Below are 7,461 nucleotides of genomic sequence, written 5' to 3'. Positions count from 1 at the left end.
ATTAAAATATGGAATAACAACTTCAACTATTGACTGAGATAGGAATAAGAATCGAGAAATCGATGTTAAATATATCCTACCTTCTCTTATAAGATTCTCTTTGTGTTTACTGTTCATTTTTGTAGCCTTCGGTTTTACACCACTATTGCAAAACTGGTTTGCAGAGCTTTTTTTATTTTCGATTTTAGCAGCATCTTCTTATTTTCAACTTTTTAGCCTACTTTTTTTGACCAACCTTCTTTTAGTAGACTTTCTTTTTGTTTACTGTTCATCTTTTTACTGTTCATTTTTGTAATTTAGATTTCATAACATTGTAGCAAAATTGGTTGCCTTTTCTTACTTTTGACTTTTTTGCAGCCTTTTCTTATTTTCAACTTTTTATCCTACTTTTTTTACCATTTAGCAAGATATTATCTTTTACATTTCATTTTCTCCAAACCACTTGCATATTGTCGCCAACTCTATTAATCCAATCTACGTCTCTCTTATACTTCTACACTTTCATTCTATCTTGAAAACATTAAACTCCCTAACAATTATCCATAAAAAAGAGTTAACGATAGAGTGATTTCAACGACAACGAGGACGAGCGAGGTATGTTTTTACTTCTCCTATTCATGTTGTTGGTTTTTTTTTTTTTTTTATATTGATAAACTTGTTTTCTTGAAGTTAATGTTTCAACCTGAGTAAGACTCATTCAATCTTGTTAGCACAATTGTTGTATATTTTGCTATTGTGAGAGTGCAGAAGAACTTTAATAATAGTAGATATTATTGAGCATCAAGTATTTTCTTCATCAACAAAAAATGCAGTAGTCATATTGAAAAATGAAATTTCTCATAGTAGGAAGAAGTTGCCAACGAGAAAGGATACAAGGTAAGAATAGATTGAGGAGAAGGAATAGTAGGAAATGCTGGTAAAAACATTAAATAAACACTTAAAAGAAACATAAAAAATATAAACTCTATAAATATCTGACTCCATTCTCCTTTAATATTGCAGATTTTTTTCCGACTTCTACATTTAATGGCTTCATCTGGCTTCATAATTGGAACAAGTTATAATTTAATCCATATTTCAATTCAATTTTTTACAAATTGTGATTCTTAATTGCTTTATTTAATTCAAAAATGGCATGGAAGTTTATTAGGAAATGAGATTTTATAAATGCATTTCACTGTTATATCATATTTGTCAACTGAACACTACTTTCAATTAAAATAGTCATATGTTTAGCTATTATTCAAAAAAGGGTAAATGAATATTAGGGAAAATTTTTAAAAATATATATATATAAGAAAAACCAACTTATTTTTTTACTTACAAATTATCTTTCATGAATTTTTTTTTTTCAAAAACTACAATCACAGAAAGAAAACTTACATTTTCTGTTAACTAAAATTTTAGGCTTATTACATTTAAGCATAGCAAATCATTTATACAAATAAGTTCTTCTCATTTTTCCTACATGTATATATAACAAGAAATGCATGTACATTACTTAAATATTTATATATGTATATATACTACACACTTCAACTTCTCAATTTTTGTTAATTTTGCATTCATTTGTTGTTGTGGTAAAACTTCTATATTTTAATTTTATGTATGTTCGACGATTTTATATTTTTCTCCTATAAGAAATGAAGAACAAATGTAGACAGTTTAAAATTATGTGTAAAATTGTGATGTATTGTTGTATAGAATTTATTTCGTCAAAATAAATAAATTATAATTTTTGTGTAATATTTATTTGTGATTTCTAATTCAAATGCATGTATTTAATGTGGTTTTCATTAAGTTGTATTTATGGTAAACTCAGTACTAGGTACAAGCATTTTGTTGTCCCTATGGATTCTTCCGAACCATCTGCAAATCAATTATCTGGTTTTTGTAACATTGAAAGAATTCACGAAAGCACAAGTGAATCATATAATGTTTTCATTCGTCAACAAAAAAGTCAAAGACAGGCGGACAGAAGGAATCGAAACCAAACTGTGCGCGTTGATCGTCGCAGAAGAGTAAGCGATCCTAGAGTATCTGAAAATCATAATCTAGGTGCTACTCAAGTTAATCAACATATAATACGTTTTGAATTTGAGCCTTCTACTTCGAATGAAAAATCGACAAATGTTCATCTTCATAAACTACAAGGAAGTGTTAATTTGTTAAATATACCAACTACTGCATATGTATTACCGATATGCAGTTATTGTAAACATTGTGGTGCACATAAATATTATAGGGAAAGTAAAGGTTTTTGTTGCTTTGATGGAAAAGTTAAACTATTTATGCTAGACTCGCCAACTGAATTATATGATTTATTTACTTCAAAAGAGCCTACATGTATAGAATTCAAAAAGTTGTCACGTGGATATAATAATCACTTTGCGTTCACTTCATTTGGTGTAAAGTATGATAAAGAACTTTTTCAAACATATAAAGGTATTTATACATTTAGAGTTCAATGACAAGTATATCATTATGTAAATAAATTTATGTCAGAAAATAATTCACCTTCTTATATGCAGTTATAGTTTTATGACACAGAAAATGAGCTTCAAAATTGCATGAAAATTTCAGAAAATTTAGTTGAATCTACTATGATTATTTTAATTGAAATCTTGAAAGTAAATCCATATAGTAAATTTTTTAGGTCTTTAAGTGATATGACAAACTTGTACAATCATCGTATACAAATAAGATGTGACCCAAGAATTGATCAGAGAGTTTTTAATACTCCTTCAACATCTCAAGTAGCTGTTGTATGGGTTAAGGATGATGAAAATACAAATACTCGAATACTCGTGTTCGTGGTATTATTATATATGGTCATTCTGGTGATTCCCATAGAGTTCATTATTATTATGGTTGTTATGATCCTTTGCAATATCCTTTAATTTTCCCATTAGGAGAATCTGGTTGACATGAAAGCATACAAAGATATAAAAACATAAATGTTCAGCCTCGTAATTTGATCGATTGTGTTGCAGTTCCTAACACAATAAATTCTGAAATTGAAATTATTGAAAAAGAGGCTGCAGGTTTGTTCATATAATTTTTTGTACAGTTTTTAATTTTTACAATTCACCGTTTTTACTGAATATGAATTCTTTTTTTTTCTTATGCAATGCTTAATTGAACAAAGAAACTATCTCAAGTTTCTTGTCGCGAATCCTATTCATACAAGTTACAAATTAGGCATTCTGGTAAGTTTGTATTATTTCATACTGGTAGACTTTTTCAACAGTATGTTGTAAATATGTACGTTAAAATTGAAACTATCAGGTTAGATTATTTTCGAAAGAATCAGAAACAAATTCGTGCGGAACTCTATCAAGGTATTGTGGATAGTGTTGAAAATGGGAAAACAAGAGGGTACAAGATTGTAAAGAAATTTGTTTTACCACAATCTTTTACATGTGGTTCTAGAGATATGCTAAGAAGATATTTAGACGTGATGGCTATTGTTCAACGTTTTGGAAAATCAGATATATTTTTAACTATAACATGCAATCTAAATTGGCCTGAAATTAAGCAAGAACTAAAATATAATGATGAAGTTCAAAATCGACCAGATTTAATTGTACGTATATTTAGAGCAAAATTAGAGGAGTTAAAAAATGATTTATGTAAAGAAAATATCTTAGGCCCTGTTGCTCATATATATATGGTTGAATTCCAAAAAAGAGGGCTCCCGCATGCGCATTTGTTATTGATTTTTAATTGTACCCATAAAATTGTATGTGCTGAGCAAGTTGACAAAATAGTATCTTGTGAAATTCCTTATGAAAATAAGTATTCTCATCTTCATTCTGTTATTGTAAAACATAATATGCATGGTCCATGTGGAAACCTTAATCCAAAGAATGTATGTATGCTAAAAACTACTGGTTGTAAAAATAAATATCCTAGAGATTACTGTAACACTACTATATTTGGTGATAACTCATATCCATTGTATAGATGTAGTAATAATGGTATTTTTATTAAAGTTAGAGGCCACATGTTAGATAATCGATGAGTTGTTCCATATAATCCTTATTTAAGTGCAAAATTTGACTGTCATATTAACGTTGAAGTATGTTTATCTATTAAAACTGTAAAATAATTTTATAAATATGTATATAAAGGACATGATTGCATTAATTTTTTTGTTGGCAAAAATGAAAATATGGAAGTTGATGAAATTTCTGCTTATCAATCTGCTAGATGGATATCTCCATCTGAAATTATGTGGAAATTTTTTTCTTTCAACTTATCAGAAATTTATCCGACTGTTTATTCTTTACAACTTCACATCGAAGATCATCAAAAAGTAAGATACACCGATGAAGTTGACTTATGTAGTATTATTAATAATGAAAATACAAGAAAAACTATGTTAACTGAATTTTTTTGAATAAATAAAATAAACGAATTTGCTGTAGATATAGATAAATCTGAGAGATTGAATCAAATCGTTGTAGAAGAAACGATGAATTTTAATGTTGAAGGAGGCCTTGCTTGTGCGACAATGTTAAATAAAGAACAACAAATTGCATACGATACAATAATGGAAAAAGTAAAAACTGAATCAAGTGGTATTTTTTTCATTGATGGTTCGGGAGGGACAGGGAAGACTTTTTTATACAAAGCACTTTTAGCTGGCGTAAGATCTCGAAATTTAATTGCTTTAGCAATAGCGTCCTCTGTAGTATCTGCATCTCTTTTACCTGGAGGTCGAACAGCTCATTCGAGATTTAAAGTTTCTCTAAAAACAATTGGTGAAGTTAGCTGTTCTATTAGTAAGCAATCGGCTTTGGGAACTTTATTAAAAATGTGTAAACTAATAATTTGGGATGAAGCGCCCATGGTAAACAGTCGTGCTATTGAAGCTATAGAGAAAATGCTTAGAGATGTTACCGATTGTGACTTGCCTTTTGGTGGGAAAGTCATAATTCTCGGAGGAGATTTTCGACAGGTTCTGCCAGTAGTACCAAGAGGGGAAAAAGAAGACATAATGAAAGCGAGCTTAGTTTTCTCAGATTTATGGCCTTTATATTTACAACTACCTTTAGTTGAAAATATGAGAGAAAAATTAGATCCTGTGTTTTGCGATTACTTACTTAGAATTGGAGATGGGACAGAAAAGAACATGGTCATGATTGTATTCAACTTTTAAACAATATAATTTTACCATTTGAAGATGAAATTACATCTTCAAAAAATTTGATAATCATGTTTTTCCAAATATAGAAGCATATGCTGATCATTTACATGACATGATGAATAGAGTTATTCTTACTCCTAAAAATGAATGTGTTGATTATATTAACAAAATTTTGCTCGATCAAATTCCTGGTGAAATTTTTACATACTATAGTTTTGATGAAGTAATAGACAAATCAGAACAAAGCTTGTAGAACGATTTTTTAAATAGTTTGACACCAAATGGTATTCCACCACATGAATTGAAACTTAAGGTAAATTGTCCAATAATATTATTGCGGAATATCAATCCTTCTGAAGGTTTATGCAATGGGACACGTCTTACTTGTCGAAAATTTAATAGAAATGTAATTTTGGCTGAAGTCACAATTGGTTAATATCGTGAAAAATATGTGTTTTTACCAAGGATTCCTTTTTTACCTCTTCAAAATGATCGAAACTCAATTCAATTTAAGAGAACTCAATTCCCAATTAGACCTTGCTTTGCAATGATAATAAATAAAGCACAATGTCAAACTTTATATTTTATTGGTTTATACCTTCCAGAACCAGTTTTTTGTCATGGATAACTATATGTAGCATTATCGAGAGCAAAAACAAGTTAATCTTTGAAAGTTTTACTCAAACCATCAAATGCAGACAATTTACATAACGCATGCTCTAAGAATGTTGTGTATAAAGAAATTTTTTCATTTATACATTCATAAAACTACAATCTTTTCATAGGTATGTGTTTATTTTTGTTCTCAAATTCAATATGTTTCATTATTATTCATTAGTTTCATTGTTTTTATATAAGTTGTAAAGATCAAATATCTAGATTTCACATCTTCTGTTAATTGGTTTGAAATCTGCCTTAAATTCAAGAGGGTTAACTAAATATTTAGCGTCATTTATATAAATAACTTTCATTTGATATGCTCTACTTTTATGTTGTTTTTTCTCTTTATTGATTTTTACCACAGTTTCAACTACTTTATGCTTTTTTTTTCTTATTGTTTATTTAAATATGGAAACTTTTACCTGTAGTAACAAGTGATTGCTAACTTACATTTTTATCTTTATACTAGCAAACATGTTATCCATCAAATATAGTTTCTATTTGTATGGTAAAGGATGAAAATAAATTAATTTTAATGAACTTCTTTACAAGATTAATCACATTCTTTTCTTTTTATTCCTGGTAATGGTGGAAGTTACAAATATAGAAGTCCCTTCGCATTTATTTTTAATTGTCAAGCATATTTTTGGATCATTTCTTAGGATGAATAGCAAACTAAAATTAGTCATATTTTTGTTCGTGTCTTCGTATTTTCTATACTAATAAATGTTAAAAATATAGTACTATTTGTATTTATTGATGAGTACACTTTTGTTAATAAATTTTTTTCTAAATAGGTAGAATGAACAATTTACTCAATACATAATGTCGGTAGTTTTGTATTATTAAAACATTATTATATGATAATGCAATGCTGTATGAGTTATAATTTTTTATATAATTCTCAAGTTATATGATAATGATGAAAGCAAATGCTTTATTTGTAAATTGATTTAAAATGCTTAAAATTTAAATTGATATTCGGTAATTAAGTATTTATTGTTTTACTACTTTTTCCTTATTGATTAGGTGACATCACTGATTGCAAAATGTAATAGAGCTAATGAAAAAGGCGTACTGTTATGCAGCCTACTATGATGATTTAAATTGCTTAAAATTAATTCTTTTTGCTACTCATTAGACTTCGATTGTATAGTTTTGGTAACTATTTCTTTCCAATGTTGTCTTATATTAACATATACACTAATGTTTGTCTATTTAAAACAATAAGCTAATTATCGTTCTCAAATGAAAGGTCGAGGCATTTTTCAAATTTGTAAGTATAAGAGGTGAAAGTGTTGCAACTCCTAAAAGAATTTCATCCACAAAAGGTATGTTTTTACTTTTCACACGTCTCTTTGATCTCTTTCCATTCAAGAATATTTGAAAATCTTCTCATGTTCTTCTATTTCATGAATTTTTGAATTTTTTTATCGTTTGATTTTATCGTTCCATCGATTTTTTTTGTTGAAAAGTACTGACGTCTGCGAATTTTTTAAGTTTTGTTTTGTAGAGTTTTGAGAATAATTCATTGTGAGAAGAAAAGTATAAATTTTGTGTGTGGATTTAGAGGATTATGCTTTATTATATTTCGAGTAGTCCAGTATACACAAAACTAAATGTGTGAATGATGAATTTTTCAAAGTTTA

The sequence above is a fragment of the Olea europaea genome, chromosome 11, assembly GCF_002742605.1.
Source record: "Olea europaea var. sylvestris chromosome 11, O_europaea_v1, whole genome shotgun sequence".
Taxonomy (NCBI): Eukaryota; Viridiplantae; Streptophyta; class Magnoliopsida; order Lamiales; family Oleaceae; genus Olea; species Olea europaea.
Note: the sequence above shows the minus strand (reverse complement) of the source record.